At 36.7% G+C, this 14,045-nt stretch overlaps 1 protein-coding gene across 6 annotated transcripts in view; it reads left to right on the top strand.

Moving 5' to 3' along the window:
• NBEA (neurobeachin) overlaps positions 1-14,045 on the top strand; it is a 798,235-nt gene that overhangs the window by 401,745 nt on the left and 382,445 nt on the right. The gene's annotated exons all lie outside the window — the stretch shown is intronic.

Genomic DNA, 14,045 nt, shown 5'->3' with positions numbered 1-14,045 from the left:
CTCCAAAGTTATAGCTAGAGTGAAGATTGAGAGTTATCTGCTTGTATATGGTAAGTGGTAAGTAAGGACACAGATGTGATGCTCAGGAAGAGTTTGCAGAGTGAGAAGAAAACCTGGGGACAGGCTTGACTGCTCTTTCTATGGATAATTCTCTTTCTCCACATCTTCATATGATTGGTTGTTTACTGTCATTCAGGAATCAGCTAAAATGTCACCTCTCATAAAGGCTCCCTTTACCATCTTATTGATTTAGCACATGTTCATCACATGACTCTCTTTTAACATTTTAATAATATCTCATTATTTTATGTCTATCTTACTACAATGCACTTCCCTTAAGAACTCATGTCTTATTTGTGGATATCTCCCTGGTATCTGAAATAATGCCTAGTACATGGTTGACAATCACAAATATTCATTGAAGGAATGAAAAAAAGAATCGTGAGTAGAATGTTTGAGGAGGAAGGAATAGTCCAAAAGACAATAGTTAAGTTGGGATTAAAGGATCCCCTGTATAATAGGTATTTTATCCAGGCTTATACTGGTGAGTACCTATGTGCTAAAGATTCTGGTACAGACTCTAATGGAGCTTGGAGTCTAGTGGGAACAACAGTCTTTCATTAAGTACTTATCTATACTAATAAAAGGGTAATATGCTAATTATACTGGATAGACTGATGTCTTTCAGAAGTCCTTCCAGACAAAGCCACAGCAGCTGCAAGGGCCGAAGAGAGCTGGCAGCCACGGTGGCCAGCAGTGGCAGCAGCAGCAGGGTTATGGGGGTGATGCCTTCCCCTGATTGGCCAGTTGTCTCCCACAGAGGGAGGCCAGACTGCCATTAGTAGGACATTTCCTGAGGGCTCCTGGACTGTGAGAGAGGGCAGGCTGAGGGACGACCCCCTCCCCCCTGCAAGTGCACGAATTTTTGTGCACTGGGGCTCTAGTTGATGTAACAGAAGTGCCAAAGAACAAGTAGAGGGTGCTATGGGAGCAGATAAATGAGGAAAGTAACTTTTGAGAAAGTGGTGATTTGAGTATTGGGGTCAGAACTAGTATAGACATCAAGTATGTACAAGTGTAAGAAGTTTGGCCAAGAAGGGGAAACTCATAGGGTAATTACTAAAGATATATACAGTTTTTAATTTGGTGAGGGAGGATGTGTGGCATATTGTTTTAGAAGGAAAGACTTGAGTATTTTTAAATGCTGGTGGGGAAAAAGGCCAATATGGTGGGTGAGCCTGAAGTCCAGGGACTGGCCTTTCATTTAAGTTTTAGCAGGATTCAAGGGGTTTTTGTTTTGTTTTGTTTTATGATGCCTTACATTCTCAATGAAGAAAGTAGTGCTATTTACTGACAATAAAGCAAATTTGGAGAGGTGGGTATTATGTTTGAGAAGCTAGGAGAATATTGAAAATAGCCAAACCAACAGTCCATAGCACAAAAAAAGATGAACATTTGCTTTAAGATATTTACTTCTATTACTTTAATGAAAATAATCTCTTTGCTGAGCACCAATCTCTCCCCATTGCTACTCCAGATTATAGGTGCTTTCCTAGGTTATCATAGCACCTTCCATTTTCCCCTGGTTTATACTTCTCATACCATAGTGTTAGTGTCTATTTGTAGTGTATAATAAACTATTTTGTGACTATTTCCACAGTTCCTATTATAATACAAATCATATGTTTATTATTTGTACTGAGTTCAAATACCAGTTCTCCACCTGCTAGATGCTAGGCATGTAACATAATCTTCCTCATGCTTGTATTTCATTGGCATTGTTTCACATTGCACGATAGTATAACACCTAAGAAAGAAGTCCAGTTTATCTGAAGGTTGGAAATAATTTATATCACATTTATTACAACTTCTGTAATATAAGCTCTTAATAAATAGAAGGGTTTTATTTTCTTATCCTATATAATAAAGAGGTAATATGCAAATTGACCATCACTCCAACACAAGATGGCCACTCCCGTGTGGTCAAGGATGGCCACCCCCATGTATGCATAAGATGTCCACAACAAGATGGCCAGCATGTGAGGGCAGTTGAGGGTGACCAGGCTGGCAGAGGAGAGCAATTAGGGGGCAATTGGGCCAGCAGGGGAGCAGTTAGGCATTGATCAGACTGGTAGGGGAGTAGTTAGAGGGTGATCAGTCTGCATGGCATGCATAAGTGGTTAGGGACAATCAGGCAGGCAGGCAGGTGAGCAATTAGGAGCCAGCAATCCTGGATTGTGAGAGGGATGTCCAACTGCCTAGGCCGGACATCCCTTGAGGGGTCCCAGGTTGGCGAGGGTGCAGGCTGGGCTGAGGGACACACACCCCATCCCCAAACATGAATTTAGTTACCTATTATAGGTACTTAGAATTTTCTGACTTTCACCTTTACTTTGGTTCATATCCTTTCAATTTAGACCTTTTACTTTCATGAATTTGAATTGGAAGTTCCAAATCAAAACATATATTTAGATAGTTGGGATGTAGGTACAATAGTTACACATTGTTCTGTTTTGTTTTGTTTTTCATAGGTGCCTACTAAATTCTAGACATAGTTTAGATTCTTTGCACATGCTTGTATTTCATTGGCCTGGACATAGAGCATTTTTGTTAATTTTTTCTAATACTTTAAAATGAAACCTATTAAAATACTTTCTCATGGTTGTTAGAATATGTCTTTAATTTGTCCTTGTGGGAATGAAGATAAAATTATTTAAGTGGAAATTGTTATAAGTGTTTATCCTATTTAACAGCTACACTCTTGAATATAATTCATCCATCATAGCTGGAGAAAGCAATTGTGCAGTTGTCTATAATTAACAGACCAAACCAGTTGATGGATGTGCAGCTGAATCAAAGTACTCCCTGGGACAGGTTGAAATTATAAACTGGATCATTTAAAGGAATCTAACAAAGGATCTTTGTAATTAAAACAAAACAAGGTTAATGGGATGTAAAATTCCCTATAATGTCTTGGCAATAATAATTGGATTTTAAATTATTAAAATATGAATTGAACCTTAAAGCAAATAAGACTTTTTTAAATTATGGAATTTGCATGATTTTTTTAAATAAATCATTTGCCTAAAATAAATCTTTATCACTCTTTTGAAAGCATATAATATAAATCTAATTAATTGATATTCATACAAAAACCAGGTTGTAGTATTATTTAGCACTGAATTTAACCTAAAATTTACAAGATTTCAAGTTTTTATTGTATCTTTAAAATAGGGGGAGGAAAGCCTTGCATTTATTGGGTTTTGGAAAAGAGAAGTTTATTGCATCTAAGTATAATTCTTTAGTAATTATTATACGGCCCCAATTCGAATGTCCTTTTTTACTTTAACAATTACAATTTAATGATTAAATCAGTAAGCTTTGGTTTACTTGAGTTTGTTCTTAGCTTACTTATTGCAAGCAAATGTTTGCCATGAATCAGATGATCCATGTTTTAATTAGAAAACAAAATGTTGTCCTTGCTTTGCTCAGTTGAAAAATGCAAAAATTTCAGAGCCACAACTAGTAACACCACCTCCAACAATATAATTCCATGTCAGTTATCATGGTATATTAACTGTATTATATAAGAGTTGTTGGCTCTTTGATCCATAAATCTCCATGTAAATAATAGATATAGCATTATGAGCAGTGACCAATAGGTTCCTTCTTTCAAACTCTATTGATGATTAGTTACTGCACATTTGTATTTAGGTTAAACATAGGCAGCAAAGCATATTGCCTCTTGTTTCCAAGTGGAAATTCACATGACAATCCCCAAAAGTGGATAATCAACATATGAAAGAGTAAAGTACAAAATGCGATGCTGTTAGAACTGAAATAGGATGTGAATAGATCTGAAAATATGATAACCAAGGAAAGATAGGCAAAACCTAAGCCAACATGAAGTGAAGGTAAGAACTATGAACAAAGCTTCTGCACAGCAAAAGAAACCATCAACAAAACAAGAAAGTCCACTGCATGGGAGAACATATTTGCCAATATTATCACCGATAAGGGTTTAATTGCCAACATTTACGGGGAACTCATACAACTTAACAAAAGAAGATAAACAACCCAATCAAAAGAAAATGGGCAATGGACCTAAATAGATACTTTTCAAAAAGGACATAAGGAAGGTCAAGAGACATATGAAAACATGCTCAAAGACACTAATCATGCAAATCAAAATGACAATGAGGTACCATCTCACACCCTGTCAGAATAGCTGTCATCAACAAATCAACGAATGACAAGTGCTGGTGAGGATGCGGGGAAAAAGAAACCCTTGTGCATTGCTGGTGGGAGTGCAGCCACTGTGGAGAACAGTATGGAGTTTCCTCAAAAAACTAAAAATGGAAATACCATTTGACCCAGTAATACCACTTCTAGGAATATATCCCAAGAAAACGGAAACATCAGTCAGAAAGGATTTACCATAGCTAAGTGTCCATCAGCAGATGAGTAGTTTAAAAAACAGTGGTTCATCCACACAATGGAATACTATGCTGCTGTAAAAAGGGACTTGCAACAACATTGGTGGAACTGGAGAGCATTATGCTAAGTGAAATATGCCAGTCAGAGAAAGATAAAGATCACATGATCTCACTCATTTCTGGAAATATAATGAACAATATAAACTGATGAACAAAAACAGATCCAGAGATAGAGAAGCATCGGTCAGACTGTCAAACCTGAGATGGAAGGTAGGGGAGGGTGGGGATAAGGGGGAGAGAACAACCAAAGGACTTGTAAGCATGCATATAAGCCTAACCAATGGACACAGACACCAGGGGGGTGAGGGCATGAGTGGGTTGTAGTGGGGGGATGAGAGGATAAGATCACATATGCAATACCTTAATCAATAAAAAAGAAAAAAAAGCTGAAGTCACTTCAGTGGGATGCTAATTGAATATACTAGTAAATGGGTTACACAAGATATAGGTAACTCTGGACTGTTGACACTTTGTCCTTTGGGCAATATAGCCAGGCTGTCACAGGAATTCAGAGAAGGTGAACTTATGGACATCAATGAGGAAAGTCATTGTGACAAAAAGACTGACAGTGGCCTAGAGGAAGTGATACCAGCCTAAAACCTCACTTTAAAGAAACTCAGAAATATTTCACCACTTTGAACGTAAAAGAACAAAATGTAAGCTAATCCAAACTTAGAAAGAAATATGAAAGCTCAAGTCAACAAGACTTAGAAAAGACGCTTGTTCCATTTTATAAGTTACATAATGAGAAGAAGGCAAGTTCTGTTCAAACTCCTATTAACAAGTTTTTGCAAAGAAATAAAATACTTTAATTCTAAAGAAAGAAAAGAAAGCCGAAACCGGTTTAGATAGAGCATCGGCCTGTGGACTGAAAGGTCCCAGGTTCGATTCAGGTCAAGGGCATGTACCTTGGTTGTGGGCACATCCCCAGTAGGGAGTGTGCAGGAGGCAGCTGATAGATGTTTCTAGCTCTCTATCCCTCTCTCTTCCTCTCTTTAAAAAAATCAATAAAATATATTTTTTTTAAAAAGAAAGAAAGAAAGAAAGAAAAGAAAATATATTGATTTAATTTTTATACCATTTATACCAGGTAACAGAGGCTACTAGAGTTGGCCTTTGCATTAGTGGTCAGTTATGTTGTTTAAATAGCATAAACAGATAAAAGTTAACTAATAGTCTGTGGGAGGGGTTATGCCAACATGAAGTTATAGTGTATGTAGCTAGTGTAAGGATACAGTAAAGATGAGAGATGAAGGATAGGATGAGCAAGTCAGATAAGACAAGAATATACTGAGTGGTCAGATTATGATCTCTGAATGCATAATAATCTGGCCACTCAGTGTGTGTGTGTGTGTGTGTGTGTGTGTGTGTGTGTGTGTGTATTAGAGGCCCGGTTCATGAATTTGTGCATGGGTGGGGTCTGGCCAGCCGGTCCAGGAGGAGGGGACATGGGTGGTTGGCTGGCCTGCCTGCTGGTTGAACTCCTGGTCAAGGGGACAATTTGCATATTAACATTTTATTATATAGGATATACACTGAGTGGCCAGATTATTATGCGTTCAGAGATCACAATAATCTGGCCACTCAGCGTATAGTCATGGCCTGGGCCATAGGTTTTAGTCCAGAGAATCTTCCCAATGTGTCAAGGGACTTGAAACACTGAGTTATAAGGTGATTAGTACCCATATGTGTAACATAAGACTACATAGATAATTTCCATTCCTCAGAAGTGGGGATTTGGGGTGTGGGGGGTAGGAAAATGGGTGAAGGGGATCAAAAGATTAAAGAATGTGTATTAAACATCTAGATGCTAGGTTCTCACCTGATACATATGGAATCAAAATCTTTAGTTGGAACTTAGATATCACCATTTGTAATATGTCCTGCAAAGGATCAGGGTCTTGAATATACATCAGAGTTTGACAACTATTACACTTAATTCTCTTATTTTATTGCCATGTAAAATTATCACCATCTTTGGAGGTAGGTGGGTGGGTGAGTGGGTGGGAAGAGATCAACCAAAGAACTTATGTGCATATATGTGTAACCCATGGACACAGACGGTAGGTTGGCCAAGGCTAGAAAGGGCCAATGAGGAGGAAAAGGGGATGTATATAATACTTTTAATTATAAAGCTTTTAAAAAATAAATAAAATTATCACCATCTTTACCCAAAACTCTCAACATAAATAGTCCTATTTGCTAAGTCATTTGTTTTTCATCCTGCTCTAAGAATTATTAACTATTTAGGTTCACAATAGATTAATGTAACTACCTGTTTTATGTACTTAAAATTATGAGATATATTTGAAGATGCAAATAAAAATTATAAGAAACTTATATACTAATCTTTGGGTCATTTTTTCCATCCAGCATAATTATGAGTTCCAAGAGTATTCTTATAACATTTACTAGTAATTAGATGGGGGAAGTCGGTAGTTTTCAACCAATACTAATTTTCTTTCCTCTTCCCAACTTTTTAATGCCTCTCCCTCTTTCACATCAAGTCCTTAAATCTCAATCTGATGTTCTGGCCCTGCCCTTTATATTTATCTTTCTTCTCTCTACTTATGCCTAAGGAAAACTCCATTTTCTATACTAAACCTATTCTGAGAGAAATGTAGATCTGATTATATTTTTATATAATCAGTTGACCCAAATGTATGAATAATTGATAGCTTTTATTCTCTAGAAAAGATATTATTTTAAGAGAATAAATAATTTTCCCTGTATAATTTCTCCATGGGAGCCCTATGTATAAAATTTTAAGTTTATGTCTATTCTTACACTTTCCCTTTTTCTGCACCAATCGAAAGGCTCAGAAAGGCTGCTGCTACTGGGCCCTGGTGTTCTCATCTCTGTTTCCACAGCTAATGGAACTGAGTAAATTAGGTCAGCCTTCAAAAATAATGTTTGGTTAGTGTCACAGTTTATTATAAATCTAAGTTATTAATATGCAGAAATGCTTTGATGCCCCATCAGATATGGAGTTCCATATAGCTATTATTTTTATTATCTTCGGGGGTTTTTTGCTTCTAGTGAGTATAAAGATAACCAATGTTTCTATGTGTATCTTTTAGAATAGTCAACTGCTCTTTCTGTGTGCTTAATTAATGTTAAGACTTTGCAAGTAATCTCTCACTGGCTCCTAACAACCATATGAGGTAAGGGTCTTCCCTCTTTAAAGAAAATGTACTTTTGTGGAATGCAGAAAAGTTAGTGTCAGATACTTCTTAGGGCAACAAGGCATTTGTTCTGCAACGTTCATTAGGTAAAGACTTGTTGGCATCAAAATGATTCATGAACCAAAGTTTGTAAGTATTTTCCAAAATAAAAACATTTTAAAATAAAAATTATAAAATTTTGCAAAATTTTAAATAATCTATTAAAGGACTGAAGCACTGGAAGAAATTGAGTTTTTCTAATCCAACCACACTCTACCTTGCAATGTCACTAGAAACTCTGTGACTGCCTTTGAGATTTTGGGGATGGCCAGAAGAAGAGACACTAACTTATTACATTTGCTCCTGCACTGTGTGGCCACTTCACCTCCAATCAGAGTCTATCTTCTTGACTAAATAAATGGGATCTTAAAATATAATCTTACAATTTGGGAATGTACTCTTTCTTCCAGCTTATAGAGACATCTGAAACTGTAATCAGGAAACTAAAACTCAGTCACAGGATAAAGTATTGGTCCAAGTTTTTAATGCTATGAAAATGCAGAACTTAAATACAAGCTAGTTCTGTCTTTAGTCCCCCTCACTCATCTACAGATGATGAAAGACTAATTTGTCTGATCTCTCATATTGCCTTTGCTATTGATTTTTTTCTTTCATTAAATTACAGAAATACATTATTTAAATTTAAAATTCAGGATCTCAGAGTCTTGGGTCAAACACAAGCAATTTAAATTATAACAAACTAAATAAAATTGAATACTTCCTAGTACATCAGCTCTTTCATTGTTGATAACTATTTCAATGGAAATAGAATATTTTGTTTTGTCTTCTGACTTATTATTTCCTATACCCATAGCAGCCCTGTTTTATAACAGGAATGAATGTGACTGAACAAATTGTTTTTCTTTTCTGTTTCTTTAGAAAAATAAATTTACATGAGAAGGCAAAGACCACTTTATTTACTTCGTGCTATATAGATACTGTGAGGAGGAAAATGTTCTGTAATAGATATTCCTGTTATCATATATTTTTATTTACCTCATTTTCTGTGTGCTAACTGTATAATATCATAGAATTTTATAGCTAAAAAACAACCTTATCATTAAAATATAAAATGTTATTTGCCCTCCTTCCTAAATTCATCCAGTCATTTATCCACTTCCCATTTAATAAAAGGAATATGTAAATTAACCATCACTCCATCACAAATATGGCAGTGCCCATAGCCACAAGATGGCGGTACCCAGACCTTTCAGCCACACTGGAGTACCCCAGTCCTGGGAGGGGACTGCTGCTGAGAGCAGGCAGCATGAGTGGCCTGGTGGAATGCTTGTTTTGTCACCACGGTAACAAGACAAGCATTCCACTTTGGCCTTGACCAGCCTCTGGGTAGCAGATACAGAGTGGCCAGGGGTAGGGAGGACGCTTGCATTGTTGCCTTGGTGATGAGGCAAGTGTTCTGCGCCTGGCTGCGGAAGGCCTCTGGCCAGCCAGGGAGGGCAGTTGGGGGCCATGAGGCCAGCTGAGGAGGGCAGTTTGGGCCATAAGGCTGATTGGGGAGGGCAGTTGGGGATGATCAGGCCAGCTGGGAGGGGGGGGGGAGGGGGAGGAGGAGTTGGGGCTGAGCAGGCTAGCAAGGGGGGCATGGGGGATGAGCAGACCAGCAGGCAGAGTCATTAAAGGCAATCAGGCTGGCAGGCAGGTGAGCAGTTAGGAGCCAGCGGTCCTGGATTGCGAGAGGGATGTCCAACTGCCTATTTAGGCCCAATACCACATAGACATCCCCCAGCAGTCAGACATCCCCTGAGGGGTCCCAGATTGAAGAGGGTGCAGGCTGGGCTGAGGGGAACCCCCATCCCCCATGCACAAATTTTGTACACCAGGCCACTAGTAGTTATATTGATGAGTCCATACTTTATGACAGGTACCATACAAATCATATTAGATACAGAGATGAGTCAGCATTATAACTTATTTAACAAGCCTTACAGTTTGAGAGAGACTGATTAAAAAAGAAAGAAACAAAAATAAACCTAAGACAATGTTTAATATTATAATGCCCAAAAGTTTTAAGAAACTATGAGATGTTCTCTTAGTTCTTTTGGGAAAAGTGGATGACAGGAGTTATAGAAAGAAGAAATGGCATACAAAGTGCCCTGAAATAGTATGACTTATTAAAGGAACTACAAAGGCTTTCTAGAACATAGAATAACTGACAGAATGACCACGGACAAGTTTGGAGAGTAGACAGGCATCTATCTATATATGTTTGACTATTATCTTGTCTTTTATATGTAATCACTGAAGAAATTTAATAGTAAATAACTCTAATGGCAAAGTGAAAATGTATTAGAAGATAGCAGATTTGGAAGAGACAGAAAAATTAGGAAGCTATTGTAATCCAAATGAGAGATGAATAAGGCTTAAGTTAAAGCAATATTAATGCAGTGAATAAATAGATTAAAATATATTAAAGAAAAATTGGCAAAGCTTGATGATTTATTGTAGAATGTTTTTCAAGTCCCATTTCAATGGGCTGAATTAAAGATGTATGGGTTACTCAGGGATCTAAGATTCCTTCTGCTATAGAACATTTAGATTCTACATAGGGAAATATGGGTTTTAGGAGTTTTCCAGGGCCACTTCTCTACCTAATAAGTTGGTGCCTCAAAGAGTAGGTATGCCCTGGGTCATATGCATAAAAGAACAGTGTTTTGGGGATTTTAAACTTTTAGCCAGAAATTAAGTGAAAAATCTAGCCTGGAAATTTCAGGTTAAGCCAACATCCTTAAGAGAGGCTGATATGGTTATGGTGGGCTCTCCTTTATATCAACAGAGATAAAAGCAAACACATACTCACATTAGTTCTGTTAAACTCAAACAGATTAAAACCACAAATGTGTAACAATCAAAGATGACTAAATAATGAAATTGAAAGATACTTTGTATGAACATCAATAAGAAAAAACACAAAAATTTGTATCTTCAAGTACTATCAAGGTTAGAATTGTGAAATACAGGAAATAAAATGAACAGGAAGATTTTTAAAATTGAAACTTATAGAATTTAAAAATACACTTTTGTAAAAAAAAAAATCTATGTATTGATTACTTGTCAGATTAGATAAAGTTGGAGGAAATTAGTAACCTGGAACATATATATTAAAACATTTATCCAGAATACAGAGAGAAAAAGAGATGACAAATGAAAAGGATATTCATAGATATGAAAGTTGAATTAGAAAGTTTAATTTACAAGTGATCAGAATTAAAAATTCAGAAATTACAGAGTAGATGAAAAATTTTAAAAGATGATTGTCTTGAATATTTTAGAATTGATTGAAAGCATGACTATAGAGGTATAGGAATCACATGTAAAATAAGATAAATTAAAGAAACCCATCCTAGATGCATGGTCCTAACATTGTAAAACACCAAAGATAAAGAGATAGAAGCACCCACTCAAAATAACAGGTCTGAACAAAAAGAGAAAAAATTAGTAAACAATAATGAAAGTTAGAAAAATGTGACATACTTTTAAAGAGTTGAGAAAAAGAATAATACTTGGTAATTTTATATGCAACAAAAATATTTTCAGAAAGTATGGGGTGATGGAATAATTCTAAGATTTTAACTTATCCCAGTACCATTTATTTTTTGCTCCCCAGTTCAATGGGGCTATTTTTTTTTAAAATCACATTTCAAGTACTGTACCAAAGGAAGCAAAATGGACCTCACTAACAAATAATTTTACTCAATTATTTGTTCTGACCTGTCTAATATGAATAAAGCTGGTTCCTTGAAGGCATTTGTGGAAAACATTTATAGACTAAGTAGAGGCTCAATGCACAAAATTCATGTCCCTCAGCCCAGCCTGTACCCTCCTCCCAACTACCCTCCCTTGCAGGCCTGGTCCCTCCCAATAGCCCTCCACGGCTGGCCATCTTGTGTTCACATAGGGGCAGCCATCTTGTGTGTTGGAGTGACGTTCAATTTGCATATTACCTCTTTATTATATTGGGTGTCTTAGGTTGCCACTGCCTGAGGTGATGCATAGCAGTTGGGGTAAATAATAAAGTAACCAAAAAGTTTAGGAAGAACACCTAATGAGATGTACATAAGGGTTTTAAAAACTTATAACATATTTTGAAATCTAAAGGCCACATGCATGCTTAGGACTGTATGCATGCTCTGGAAAGAAGCACCTAAACTCTTAGTACCTAAAGAAGGACCTAATTTCTTACCTTCTGCTGTCATGGAGACTCTATGGAAACAGAGTGTGTGCTAAGGTAGAGTGGAAACCTGCCTAGCTGAGTGTTGAAGGGCTGTCCAAATACAAACACACAGCCCTTTGGGAAAGTCTGGAAGATATTCTTGTATTGGTGAATGGTTTTCCACATGGATAATGAAGTTTCCCAGAATGACTGTGAGTCAGTTAAAAGGTGCTGTCTCTGCATGAAAATAAAACAACATACATTAGTTGATATATATGATGCATAAGTGTCACAGATAGAATAGACTTTCAAGTAATTTAAGCAATTTCTCTGGTGTTTTGGAAGAAAGACTCTTCCCTTCCCCATCTGCTTCCCCGCTACCCATGCCTCTGTGTTTTGACAATCCACTGCTTTGCTCCTGAGTATAATACTACGTACTAGCCAAATCCTGAGCCTCTCTACCTTCCTGCTTTCTTCAGTTAATCTATTTAATTTTTGTAACTTTCACTAATTTGCATATATAAGATTTTTCCTCTTGGCTTTCTTTAGCCTTCACACACTAAGCAAAGCCTTTGAACTGAATATCAACATCTCACATCTTTCTCTTTTGAAACCTTAGTTATATAAAATGTAGGCCGATGATCTCATAAAAATTAATTTTTAGAGTTTCTTCCAGTGTTGTTTAACTTCTTATTTATTCAGCTCCCTCAATGATTGAGATTAAGACTATCAATATGATTGTTTGCCTGGAACATTATTTGTAGAGGAGTTGGAAAGCCCCCCCCCCCCCAAATATTATGGTTTCATTAAAATATATTTTATTGATTTTTTACAGAGAGGAAGAGAGAGGGATAGAGAGTTAGAAACATCGATGAGAGAGAATCATCGATCAGTTGCCTCTTGCACACCCCCTACTGGGGATGTACCCGCAACCAAGGTATGTGCCCTTGACCGGAATCGAACTCGGGACCCTTCAGTCTGCAGGCTGATGCTCTATCCACTGAGCCAAACCGGTTTCGGCAGTATTATGATTTCAAATAGATCGCCCTAGCCTTGGGTTCATTGAATAACTTATGTTTTTGTTAACTTTGCTGTAAACTAGACAATATTCCTATTAGAATGTGCCTCTGTCCCTTTCAAGTGATATGAGAGATTACCTTTACATGTTTCTAAGTGCTATCTCCATGATCCTGCTGCTATGCAAGATTTTAGTGGCGCCTCTGTCATACCGCCAGGAAGTTCTGCTAATCCAGAGTGACAGTTACCCAAATCTCATCATGGAGTAATGAATTCTATATCGGACCAGACATGGGTTTGGGGAAGATTTCTAATGAGAACTATCTTCACAACCGATCTCTCTCTCTCTGTCTCTCTGTCTCTCTCTCTCTTACCCCCCATCTCTCCCTCCCCCTCTCTCCCTTTCCTGCTTCCTCTCCTCTTCTTCTCTCTAAAACTAAATTTTAAAATATCCTTGGGTGAGGATTAAAAATTATATTTAAGTCATAATTTAGGAATATCAGGATACATAATCATTTTATTTTTCTTGTACATATTTATCAGTGAAGATAAGTTTGCCATGGGTAGACAGAATGTAGTGAAGAATAAATTCAGAATTGTATGAGTTGATATTTGGTAAATACAAAAGTTAAGACAAATTTAAAGCTAGCCTATTCTGATTGAAATTTATGACAACTTGGACACAAAAAAAAAGGATAATCCATTTCAATAATGAGCAGTGAAAATAATGAATGATTTTGAAAATAGCATCCTTGTTTAAAGTTTATGTGGAGCAAAACTAGATAATGGATATGAGTATGAAAACTAATTTTTAAAAAAGATGTAGGTAAAGAAGATGAAATTACTATAAAAGTTTGTCCTCTAAAACAAACAAACAAACACAAAAATCAAGAACACAGTATATTCTTCCACTTATTTATATATTCTTCTCTTTTTCAACATCCTGTAGTTTTCTGAGTGCAGGTCTTTTGCCTCCTAAATTAAGTTTATTTTTAAGAATCTTAAATTTTTTATTGTTGTAATGGGACTGTTTTTATTAGTGTTGTTGTTATTTCTCCTTCTGAGAGTTTATTATTGGTGTATAAAAGTGCCATTGGTTTCTGGGTGTTAATTTTTTATCCTGCTACATTGCCAAAT

This window comes from Pipistrellus kuhlii, unplaced genomic scaffold (assembly GCF_014108245.1).
Source record: "Pipistrellus kuhlii isolate mPipKuh1 unplaced genomic scaffold, mPipKuh1.p scaffold_m20_p_3, whole genome shotgun sequence".
Lineage (NCBI taxonomy): Eukaryota > Metazoa > Chordata > Mammalia > Chiroptera > Vespertilionidae > Pipistrellus > Pipistrellus kuhlii.
This window is presented reverse-complemented; position numbering and strand designations above follow the sequence as displayed.